This window comes from Triticum aestivum, chromosome 5A, assembly GCF_018294505.1.
Source record: "Triticum aestivum cultivar Chinese Spring chromosome 5A, IWGSC CS RefSeq v2.1, whole genome shotgun sequence".
NCBI lineage: Eukaryota > Viridiplantae > Streptophyta > Magnoliopsida > Poales > Poaceae > Triticum > Triticum aestivum.
In genome coordinates, this window is record NC_057806.1 from 205,299,157 (window position 1) to 205,312,028 (window position 12,872).

Below are 12,872 nucleotides of genomic sequence, written 5' to 3' on the forward strand. Positions count from 1 at the left end.
TTGTGGTCTACTTCGATGATATCCTTATTTTTAGCAAGTCTCTCAAAGAGCATGTCACCCATGTCCGCACCTTTTTACAAACTCTTCGAAAAGATCATCTCTGCGCTGATATGGAGAACTGCCTTTTTGGCGTTGATAAGCTCGTTTTCTTTGGTTTTGTTGTATCATCTAAGGGTGTTCATGTAGATGAGTCCAAGATCAATGCTATTAAGACTTGGCCACAACCAACCAACTTGCAACAAGTGCGTAGCTTTCTTGGCCTTGCGGGTTTCTATCATCGCTTTGTGAAAGATTTTAGCACCATTGCTTCGCCTTTGCGTGCTTTGAGCAAGAAGAATGTGCCTTTTATTTGGGGATCATCCCAAGATAACGCTTTCAATGAGCTTAAGAATTTGCTTACTCATGCCCCCGTTCTTGCAATACCCAACTTTGACAAACCTTTTGATATTCATTGTGATGCTAGTGGTAATGGCATAGGAGGTGTGTTAACGCAAGAGAAGCGCCCCATACTTACTTTAGTGAGAAACTTTCCAGAGCGCAACTCAATTACCCCATCTATGAAAAAGAGCTCTATGCTTTAGTCTGTGCTTTGCATGAATGGGAACACTATCTTCGCCCTCATGAATTCATCATTCATACCGATCATGAAACGCACAAGTACCTTAAGGGCCAAACCAAGTTGAACAAGCATCATGCTAAATGGAGTGAATTTATTGAGTCTTTTCCTTATATCATCAAGTACATCAAAGGTAAGGAAAATGTTGTGGTGGGCGCCCTTTCCCACATATGCATGCTTGTTACTCAACTTGAGTTGAATGTCATTGGCTTTGAGCACATAAAAGACTTGTATGAGCATGATCCTACTTTTGCTACTCCTTATGCCGAATGTTTGACACATACATCTTGGGAATGCTATTACATCAAAGATGGATATCTTATGAGAGCTAACAAGCTGTGCATCCCCGAGTCTTCTCTTTGTTTGTTGCTTTTGCAGGAATCTCATGGAGGAGGCTTAATGGGACATTTTGGATGCTACAAGACTCTCACCACGCTCTCCAAGAACTACTATTGGCCCAAGATGTTTCGCGACGTCAACCTCTTCACCAACCGATGCTCTACATGTCGCAAGCTAAGTCTAAAGGTCAATCCCATGGCCATTACATGCCTCTCCCAATTCCATATGAACCATGGGAAGACATTAGCATGGATTTCATACTTGGATTTCCTAGGGCCAGAAATGGAAATGATTCGGTATTTGTCGTTGTGGACTATTTCTCTAAGATGGCACATTTTATTCCTTGCAACAAGATAGACGATGCTTCACATGTTGCTAATATCTTTTGTAGGGAAATATTGCATCTACATGGAGTGCGAAAGACGATCATCTTGGACCGCGACGTCAAATTCCTTAGCTACTTTTGGAAGACCCTATGCACCAAGCTCGGAATCAAGCTACTCTTCTCCATGGCTTATCATCCACAAACTGACGGCTAAACGGAGGTGACCAACCACACACTCTCTGCTCTACTTCGAGTACTCATCAAGAAGAACATCAAGGAGTGGGAGGAGTGTCTACCTATCACCAAGTTCGCCTACAACCGCACAAGACACTCAACAACCGGCAAGTCCCCCTTCGAGGTCGTCTAAGGATTCAAACCTTTGTCCCCATTGCACATTCTCCCTCTACCACTCCAAGAGCGCATCAATTTGGACGCAAGTGCACGTGTGACTCATCTCAAGAAGGTGCATGAAGATACAAGACATACTATTGTCACAACCCTAGAATTTGATTGCAGATAGCTGCATAAGCATTCATGGCATCATGTCTAAATTTATTTGAAAATTTAAATGGGGATCGTTCAAACCCTAGCATCAGATCAAATCAAATAGGTTCAACTAAAAACATTTTCAATGAAACCAAGATGCCCTTTAAAAATGTTCATGATCTAGTGATAAAGGTGAAAACCTTATCCAGTGGTGATGCATACTTTTCATTGGCATTTTTGGTATTTGAACTAAGTCACTAAGTATTTGAATTGGGGCTATAAATTTCTATAAATAATTACCTAGCCCCAATAATTCTGAAACTTTGTGTGGGGCCCTGGAATAATATTTCAGCATCCACAAAAGTGTTTGGCATTTAAAAAATTGATTTGGTCCAGTAACCAAATTCAAACAAACATGCAAAATAGAAAAATAAAACAAATAAGAAAGAGAGAGAAGTCCCACCTGTGGCCTAGCACTGTTGTTGGAGTGTAACACCCCGGATGTAATTTGCCATATTTGTATTCCAACTCTTGCCATTTTCGGCTCTAAGTTATGATATTCCCTCGTGGTTGGGTTTTGTCTTCGTTTTGCATTTTGTCGATGTCATGCATTTCATATCATGTCATCATGTGCATCGCATTTGCATACGTGTTCATCTCATGCATCCGAGCATTTTTCCCCGTTGTCCGTTTTGCGATCCGACACTCCTACGTCCTCCGGCGCCCCCTTTTGGCTCTTTTCGTGTGTGGGTGCTAAACGTTCTCGGAATGGATCGAGATTTTCCAAGCAGCCTTGGTACACCACCGGTAGACCGCCAGTCAAGTTTTGTGCCGTTTGATACTCCAACGGTTAACCGGGGAACCGAAAAGGCCTCGAATTTGTTGCAGCCCAACACCCCTCCAAAGTTGCCCAAAAACCATCCAAACCCCCTCCATCCTCACGGCCATTCGATCACGATCGCATGGCCGAAAACCACACCTCATTTGGACTCTCCTAGCTCCCTCTACCTATATATTTGCACCTTCCCCTGAAATTTCGCGGTGCAAACCCTAAATCTTCCCCTCTCGCCCGCCGGACATGTCCGTCCCAGACCTGATGTAATCACGCCGCCGCCCGCGTCCAACTAGAGGGCGCCACGTGGTACCTCCGCCGCCACCCGCCGCCGCGGCCCGACGAGCCCGCAACGGGCCCGCCCGGCACATCGTCGCCTCCCGCGTCCCCGCGCGCGCCCCGCCGCCCGGCTCCGCATCTCTGCCGCCGCAAGCTCTGCTCCGCTGCCCCGCGTCCTCGCCGGAGCACCTTGCCCCGCCGACGTCCTTCCTCGCTGGTGCCGCGTGAGGAGCTCGCCGCCTCGTCCTGCCTCCGTCCAGATCTGCCACCCGGCGACCGTGCTTGCCCTGATCCGGTCGATCTCGACGCGCCGCCGCCCTCTGCTCCTACCGCGACCTCGCCGAAGCCCCACACTGCCGACCCGCTCATCGCCGGAGCCGGCGCGCTGCCGGCGTTGACTCCCACAACCCCAGATGGGATCCCTCCGCCCTGGATCCGCGGGTCTACCGATCCAAGCGTTGTCCCGTCCCGCACCGTGCCGTCCCGATCGTCCGCGTCCATGTTTCCTGAGGGTTTTTTCTACTAAGTCCCAAATCCTCATATTTTTATGCCCTTGTTCAACATGCCATAACTCTGTCATCGTGGTCCATTTTGGGCGTGCCGTATATCAAAATGTTCATCAGAATGTCCTCTTCATTTTGTTCCATTGCACCATGCTTGTTTGACTCCATCTTAATGCCCAAATGACTATTGCAAGTGTGCTTCATAATGTTAGTTCCTGTTGCTTAGCAGATTATGAGCATTTGTCATTTTTTCCATGATTATTGTGTGCTGCATATGAGCATAATTTATACATGTGTTTTGGATATGCCATGCCATCTTTACAGGGGTGTATGCCATGTATTTTTGTGATCAATGTGGTGACTATCACAAGCATGCAAAGTAGCTCTCGTGATGTTGGTGATTGCAGGGACTTAGAATTTTACTAAGTCTTTTCCCTGCTGTTATTTTATTGCCATGTATTCATGTTGCTACAGAGTGATCCTTGCTTCTTTTGAGTATGTTCAGTAAGGATGATTTGGACATATGGTTGTGCTCTATCCATCCATATCCTTGTTTGAATTTATGGAGCACCCTAGCATGACTCAATCTTGCTCTACTTTGTTCCTGGCATATTGTTTACGTGTTAATCCATTTTTCCAAGGTTGTTGTAGTTTATCCATGCATGCTATGTGCTTGTTCTTGCTTTGGTTAGCTTCGTGAACATGTCTTCTTGCTGGTAGTATGCTTAGCTTGTCATGCAATGCCTTGTGCTGAGTGCATCGATCTCGCAAAGAGGCCTTCGTAATTTTGTTTTTGCCATGTCCAGTTTCTGCTAAGTATGAATCTGTTAATGAAACTTGCTATGTTTACATAGGTGGCATCATATCTTCTGATCCTTTTTGGCTTATGGTCAGTAAGGGACTTTTGTTATATTCTTTGAGTAGATCCATGCCATGCCTTGATTTGCTATGATCTTATCCTGTAGCATGTTGTTATCTTGCTCTAAACATTGCTTCCTGATGTTAAGTCCTGACATGTTAGTATTTTCACCAAGTCTGCGAGGCTGTTATCTTTTGCACTTTTGCCATGCTTGTTTGAACCTGCTCTTGTGTGATTTAGTCGTAGCCTAGTGTTCACCGTTTGTCAAGCATCTTGAGTACATAACTACCATGTTCTTTGTTGCTACGTTAGAGTGCAGTAGCCTATTTTCTTGTTGCATTTTAGATGGCATAGTGCTGTTAATCGCAGAATCATGTCATTCTTGTTTTGCTTGCCATTTGCAAACCGTGTATCCGATTCCGGTGATCTTTATATCGTTTTCGACCGGAATCAACTCATCTTTTGAGAGGCGCACTTGTTTTGCCAAGTTGAGGCCTGGTTCAATCTTTTCCTTCCGGAGCACGCATATGCATTGCATATTACACCCCGCATATCATGCCATGTTTTGCATCATGTTGCTTGTGCATTGCATCGTGGTTGATTGTGGTTTCCTTTGCTTGTGTTCTTTCTTTGGGTAGAGCCGGGAGACGAGTACATGATCGAGGAACCCGTTGAGTACACTTACGAGGATCAAGCTTACGTCAATTTGGAGATCTTTGGAGGCAAGATGACCATACCCTCGAAATCACTTCTATCTTTGCTTGCTAGTTGCTCGCTCTATTGCTATGCCGCGATACCTACCACTTGCTATATCATGCCTCCCATATTTCCATGTCAAGCCTCTAACCCACCTTGTCCTAGCAAACCGTTGTTTGGCTATGTTACCGCTTTGCTCAGCCCCTCTTATAGCATTGCTAGTTGCAGGTGAAGATTGGAGCTTGTTCCTGGTTGGAACATGTTTTTTGTTGGGATATCATTATTATATCTTGTTTACTTTAATGCACCTATATACTTGGTAAAGGGTGGAAGGCTTGGCCTTATGCCTAGTGTTTTGTTCCACTCTTGCCGCCCTAGTTTCCGTCATACCGGTGTTATGTTCCTTGATTTTGCGTTCCTTACGCGGTTGGGTTATAATGGGAACCCCTTGACAGTTCGCTTTGAATAAAACTCCTCCAGCAAGGCCCAACCTTGGTTTTACCATTTGCCTCCTAATCCTTTTTCCCTTGGGTTCCACGGACTCAAGGGTCATCTTTATTTTAAACCCCTGGGCCAGTGCTCCTCTGAGTGTTGGTACAAACTAGAGCACCGTGAAGGGCCGTCCCTTGGCAACTTGGGTTACGTTGGCTCCTGTACGCTTAGCTTATCCGGTGTGCCTTGAGAACGAGATATGTGCAGCTCCTATCGGGACTTTTCGGCATAGCGGGTGGTACTGGTCTTGTTTTAACATTGTCGAAATGTCTCGTAACCGGGATTCCGAGTCTGATCGGGTCATCCTGGGAGAAGGAATATCCTTCGTTGACCGTGAGAGCTTGTGATGGGCTAAGTTGGGACACCCATGCAGGGTTTTGAACTTTTGAAAGCCGTGCCCACGGTTATGGGCAGATGGGAATTTGTTAATATCTGGTTGTAGAAAACCTGACACTTAACTTAATTTAAAATGAATCAACCGTGTCTGTAGCCATGTTGGTGTCTTTTTGGCAGAGTCCAGGAAGAGAACACGGTCTCGATTTATGCTTGAACGTAAGTAGTTTCAGGATCACTTCTTGATCTTATAGTTTCTCGACCGTGCTTTGCTTCTCTTCTCGCTCCCTCTTGCGTAAGGTAGCCACCATATTATGCTAGTGCTTGCTGCAGCTCCACCTCACTACCTTTTCCTACCCATAAACTTAAATAGTCTTGATCGCGAGGGTATGAGATTGTTGAGTCCCCGTGACTCACAGATTACTTCCACAACCAGATGCAGGTGACGATGATGCCAGTCTAGGGGATGCGACCGAACTCAAGTGGGTGTTCGACGAGGATTCAGGGTGTTACTATGTTTCCTTTCCAGACGATCAGTAGAGGAGCCCAGTTGGGGCGATCGGGGATCTTATGCATTTGGGGTTGTCTTTATTTTGGTTCCATAGTCAGACCTTGAATGTATTCTGGATGATGTAATGCCATATTTATGTATTGTGTGAAGTAGCGATTGTAAGCTAGCTCTTTATCTCTATCTTATTCAGTACATGGGATGTGTAAAGATTACCCCTCTTGCGACATGCCTGCAATGCGGTTATGCCTCTAAGTCATGATCCGACATGTGGGAGATATAGCCGCATCGTGGGTGTTACAAGTTGGTATCAGAGCCTTCCCAGACTTAGGAGCCCCCTGCTTGATTGAATCGCTGACGTTGTTGAGTATACACAAAATGTTTTGAGTCTTTTAGGATTATATATATCAGAGAGTAGGATTCTTTTTACTCCTCAGTCCCTTTGTCGCTCTGGTCAGGCTTCCTGACGTAGAGTTTTGACTCTTCTCTTCTCAAATTTCACGAATTTTTTTTAGGATCACGCGGGTATCTTAGAATCGTTCCGATGGTTTTGTGATGAGAACTTTGTTCTTGGTGCCTCCTGACATTTAGGGGTTGTGGCAGTGTCCCGGGGAGTTGAGCTCCGAGGTGTTGTCATCACAATTTTATCATTGCAATTCTGAAATACCTGAGTTCGCCGACATCGAAAATCTCTTTTATGCAGTTGTTGGTGAGATAACCTCGACGCCACCCAGTACTGGGGCGGGAGTTCGGGAGTATTGCCATAACTCGTATAACGGATGCTTTTTGAAGGTTGAGGTAAATGATTTTCGAAGGTTTCTTGGTTATGTGTTGAAGGATGGATACAGCTGGATGTAGGATTTGCTAGTTCTAGGTGAGATATTATGCTTCCCTTGTATCCCCAACACCTGATTGCATAACCAAAAAGTTTCGGGAGTTTCATAGGTGGGAATTCATGTAGCTCTAGTATTTCTTCCCATAGATATTTGGTTTGTGATTGGGTAATCCTTACCAATTATTTCTTCATATCTGTACCTTGTTGTTTTATTCATCTATTTTCATCTAAGTGGCTTCTCAACTTATGGAAGTGTGATCATTTACTTTGGAATTCATTCGTTCATCCTTGTTTGAATGTTAAGGCTATATGTTGCAATTTTGATTCATTGATTCAGCTTGAATATATGTCTTTCAAGATGCTAATGGATGTCAACCTCTTCAGGATGGCTCCTCCAACGCGTCAGAATCCGGAACCACCGCCACCATCTCCACCTCCGGAGGCATGGCAAGCTGTGATGGCCTCCATCAACGCCAACACGCAGATGCTTATGCAACTCTTACAAGAGTGCAACCAAGGAAATCAAGACCCTGGCAACAATCAAGTTCAGTTTGCTTCCCTCAACCAGATCCTCGCAAACTAGCCGAAGTATTTCAGTAACTGTGTCGAGGCCACAGACGCTGATGATTGGCTCGTGGATATCTGCAAACATTTTGAGTGTAGCAACATCAAGCCTGAGGACTTTGTCATGTTTGCTTCGTTCCAACTCAAAGACCAAGCTGCTGAGTGGTATCAACAATACAAAGATTCCAGAGGAGGTCGTGTGATTACCTGGGATGATTTCCGCAGAGACTTCAAAGCTCACCACATTCCTCAAAGTGTTGTTGAGAGTAAGCGTGAGGAGTTACGCAATCTGAAGCAAGGCAGTATGTCTTTTTACCAATACAACATCATGTTTCAGAGGCTCGCTCGCTTCGCCAAACAAGACATCCCTGATGAGAAGAGCATGATTTATCAATTCAGAGGTGGCCTCAGAGAAGATCTGCAACTAGCTCTCGTGCTTTTTGAGCCGAAACAGTGTGGTGAGTTCTACAAGATGGCACTAAAGCAATAGGTTGCTCAGCTCAATTGCGATGCTTCTAAGAAGAGAGTCATGGATGCAACTCCTTCTTCTTCTTCTTCAACTCAAGTGGCAACTAAGCAGCAAAAGTACTGGTTGCCTCCTCCTCCTCCGTTCCGTCAGCCTTATCAGTAGAAGAGTAAAGGTGGCAATGGATCTTCCCACCCACCCAACCCAGGCTTTCAGAACAAAGCTTCGTCTGATGCTCGAAGGTCAAGTGCTCCGTATCACTGTCCGCTCTTAGAGGTTACGTGCAACAAGTGTCAGCAGAATGGTCACTATGCAAACAAATGCTTCAACCAGAGGCGCCTTCCGCCTCCTCCTCCTGTGAGATCTGCTAGCAATGCGGTGGTCAAGCATAATCCCAAGTTTGCAAAGGTCAACTTGATGAACGCAGCTCAGGCAGAGGACTATTCATAAGTGATCATGGGTAATTTTCCAGTTAAATCTACTCCTGCAAAAGTCCTTTTTGATAATGGTGCATCACATTGTTTCATGTCAAGATCATTTGTTTCAAAGCATGACTTCGTTTCGGAAATGTTGGGTAAACCCATGGGAGTGGTTTCTTCGGCCAAGTCTATGAGGGCTACCACGATGATCCCGAATGTTTCTATCAAGATGGGTAACTATAAGTTTCTGTCTTCTCCAATGGTCCTTGGTGACTCGGATATTGATATAATTCTTGCCATGCACTGGCTTTCTAAGCACAAGGCTCAGCTGGATTGTGCTGCCAGGCAGATTCAATTGACACACTCATCTGAGGATGTGATCATCTATGTAGCTCGTGACGATACCATTCGTCTGTTTTCTCTCAATGAGAAGGGCGAGTTGAATGCCATCTCTCAGACTCCAGTCGTTTGTGAATATCAAGATGTCTTTCCAGAAGAGCTTCCAGGAATGCCTCCTCACCGGCTAGTTGAATTCTTCATCGATCTCGAGCCTGGCACGGAACCTATTTGCAAACGTCCTTACAAGCTTGGACCAGAAGAGTTGAAGGAGCTGAAGAAACAACTCGATATACAAGAGTGTATGGGTCTAATCCGACCGATTTCTTCTCCATGGGGTTGTGGTGTTCTTTTTGTTAAGAAGAAAGATGGCACAGACCAACTTTCTGTCGACTACCATCCATTGAACAAGAAGACCATAAAGAACAAGTACCAACTTCCCAACATCAATGAGCTTTTCGAAGAACTCAAGGGTGCTCAAGTATTCTCCAAGCTTGACCTCCGTATGGGCTATCATCATATTCGCATTCGTGAACAAGATATCCCCAAGACAGCATTTAGAACAAGCTATGGTTCCTATGAATACACTATCATGTCTTTCGGCCTTGTCAATGCTCCTCCAACATTCTCTCGCATGATGAACTTCATCTTCAACCCTTACACAAATGACTTTGTCTTGGTGTATCTCGATGATATTTTGGTCTTTTCCAAGAACAAAGAGGATCATGCCAAGCACTTGAGATTGGTGCTGGACAAACTCAGAGAACATCAGTTCTATGCGAAGTTTTCAAAGTGCGAGTTATGGCTCGATGAGGTTCTCTAGCTTGGGCATATCATCTCCGCCAAGGGCATAGCTGTTAATCCTGAGAAGGTGTCTGCAATTGTGAATTGGGAACCGTCTCAGAATGTGAAGCAGCTCCGCAGTTTCCTCGGGCTTGCAACCTATTGTCGAAGATTCGTTGAGAATTTCTCTAAGATCGCGAAGCCTCTTTACAACCTCCTCTAGAAGCATGTGAAGTATGTCTAGACGCCTGAATGTGACATCGCTTTCAACACCCTCAAAGAGTAGTTAGTCACAGCTCCAGTTCTGACTCCTCCTGATGAATCCAAACCATTCGAGGTTTTCTGTGATGCTTCCCTGCAAGGTCTCGGTGTTGTGTTAATGCAAGAGAAGAAAGTTGTGGCCTATACCTATCGCCAGTTGAAGCCCAACAAAAAGAACTACCCCACTCATGACCTCGAGTTGGCGGCAGTTGTCCATGCTCTTTTAACATGGAGACATCTCTTGTTGGGAAGGAAAGTGGACATCTTCACTGATCATAAGAGCCTCAAGTACATCTTCACTCAGCCCAACCTCAACCTTAGGCAAACTCGTTGGGTCGAAATGATTCAATAGTATAATCCGAGTATTGAATATACTCTAGGCAAGGCCAATGTCATTGCTGATGCTTTGAGCAGGAAGGCTTACTGCAACAGTTTGATTCTCAAGCCCTTCCAATCGGATCTTTGTGAAGCTTTCCGAAAACTTAATTTCGAAGTTGTTCCTCAAGGATTTCTTGCCAACCTCCAAGTCTCTCCCACTTTGGAACATCAAATTCGTGAGGCACAACTTCTTGATGCAATGGTGAAGAAGGTGAAGAATGGGATTGCCAAGAGCCAACCCAAGTACAAGTGCTACCGCCTTGATGACAAAGATACTCTATTCTTCGAGGATCGAATTGTTGTTCCTAAGGGTGACCTTAGTAAAGCCATTATGAACGAGGCTCACAATTCACTCCTATCTATTCATCCTGGAAGTACAAAGATGTACCATGACCTCAAGCATTCGTATTGGTGGACTCGAATGAAGCGAGAAATTTCTCAGTTCGTGAATGAATGTGATGTCTGCAGAAGAGTGAAAGCAGAACACCAACGACCAGCTGGTCTCCTCCAACCTCTTGCCATTCTAGAATGGAAGTTTGACCATATTGATATGGACTTCGTGACTGGATTTCCCAAGTCCAAATGTGGAAATGATGCTATCTTTATTGTCATCGACAAGCTTACTAAAGTGGCTCATTTTCTTCCTATCAAAGAATCTATCATAGCAGCTCAGTTGGCTGAGCTATATACCTCCAGGATTGTCTCCTTGCACGGGATTCCACAGTTGATATCTTCAGATCGTGGAAGCATATTTACTTCTAAGTTGTAGGATTCCTTCCAGAAGGCCATGGGCACCAACATTCGCTTCAACACAGCCTTTCATCCTCAAACTAGTGGCCAAGTCGAGCGAGTAAATCAAAATCTTGAAGATATGCTCAGGGCTTGTGTCATTTCCTTCGGTATGAACTGCGAAGATTGTCTTCCATATGCCGAGTTCTCCTACAACAACAGCTTCCAAGCGAGTTCGGGCAAGGTCCCATTAGAGATTCTCTATGGCAGAAAGTGTCGTACTCCTCTTAATTGGTCAGAGACTGGTGAATGCCAACTTCTTGGCAATGACTTGATCACAGAGGCTGCACAAATGTGCAAAGTCATTCGTGAAAATCTCAAAGCCGCGCAATCACGCCAGAAGAGTTACTATGATAGAAAGCATCGTGACTTGGCTTTCGAGATAGGAGACCATGTCTACCTCCGCGTCTCTCCAATGAAAGGTACTCGTCGCTTCGGTATCAAAGGGAAGCTTGCCCCTAGATACGTGGGTCCTTTCAAGATCTTTGGCAAAAGAGGCGATGTCGCCTATTAACTTGAGCTTCCGTCCAACTTTGCAAATGTGTACGACGTGCTTCACGTGTCATAGCTTCGCAAGTTAGACTCCTGACCGCACCATCAACTTCGAAGAGATTGATCTCCAAGAAGATGTGTCTTATCATGAGCATCCTATTGCTATTCTTGAAGAAACTAAGCGCAAGACTCACAACAAGTCTATCATATTTCTGAAAGTGAAGTGGTCACATCATTTCAACTGAGAAGCCACCTGGGAACATGAGGACCACCTCCGTTCTGAATATCCGGAGTACTTTTAGTCCTAGATCTCGGGACGAGAACCTTTCATAGTGCTGGAGTGTTGTAACAACCCGGATGTAATTTGCCATATTTGTATTCCAACTCTTGCCATTTTCGGCTCTAAGTTATGATATTCCCTCGTGGTTGGGTTTTGTCTTTGTTTTGCATTTTTTCCATGTCATGCATTTCATATCATGTCATCATGTGCATCGCATTTGCATGCGTGTTCGTCTCATGCATCCGAGCATTTTTCCCGTTGTCCGTTTTGCGATCCGACACTCCTACGTCCTCGGGCGCCCCCTTTTGTCTCTTTTCGTGTGCAGGACATAGGGTATTACCTCCATCAAGAGGGCCTAAACGTGGGTAAAACATCGTGTCCCCTGCCTCCTATTACCATCAACCTTAGATAGACAGTTTGGGACCCCCTACCCGAGATCCGCCGGTTTTGACACCGACAATGGTTGAACAGGACCCCGTGGAGAGGGTTGGTTGAACAGTAGCCGGTGGAGGAGCGCGCGGTGGAGGCTGGATGAACAGGAGCCCGTGGATGAACAATCGCAAGTGGAGGCTGGAGGAGGTCGACGGTGGATTAACAGTAGCCCGTGGAGGCAGTCGACGGTGGAGATGGACAATATCCCGTCGAGTCCCGTTTTGCGATACGCCACACCCCTCCCGATGAACATGACTCCGTTTCAACCGTAGCGCTCCAACACAAGTCCGTTTCCTCCGTTTTGGGGTACGCCACACCCCTCCTGATCAACAGGACCCCGTTTCGACCGTTGGAGGTCCAAGAGAAGTTTGTTTCCCCCGTTTTGCGGTACACTAGACCACTCCCGATGAACAGGATCCCGTTTTGATCATGGCCGGTCGAACACAAGGCCGTTTCCACCGTTCTGCGATACGCCGGGCCTCGTTTCCATCGGCTGTTCCGTCCAAGCCGGTTGGCTCCCAATGAACAGCATGCGTTCCGTTGCCTCCCGATGAACACGACGCACTCTG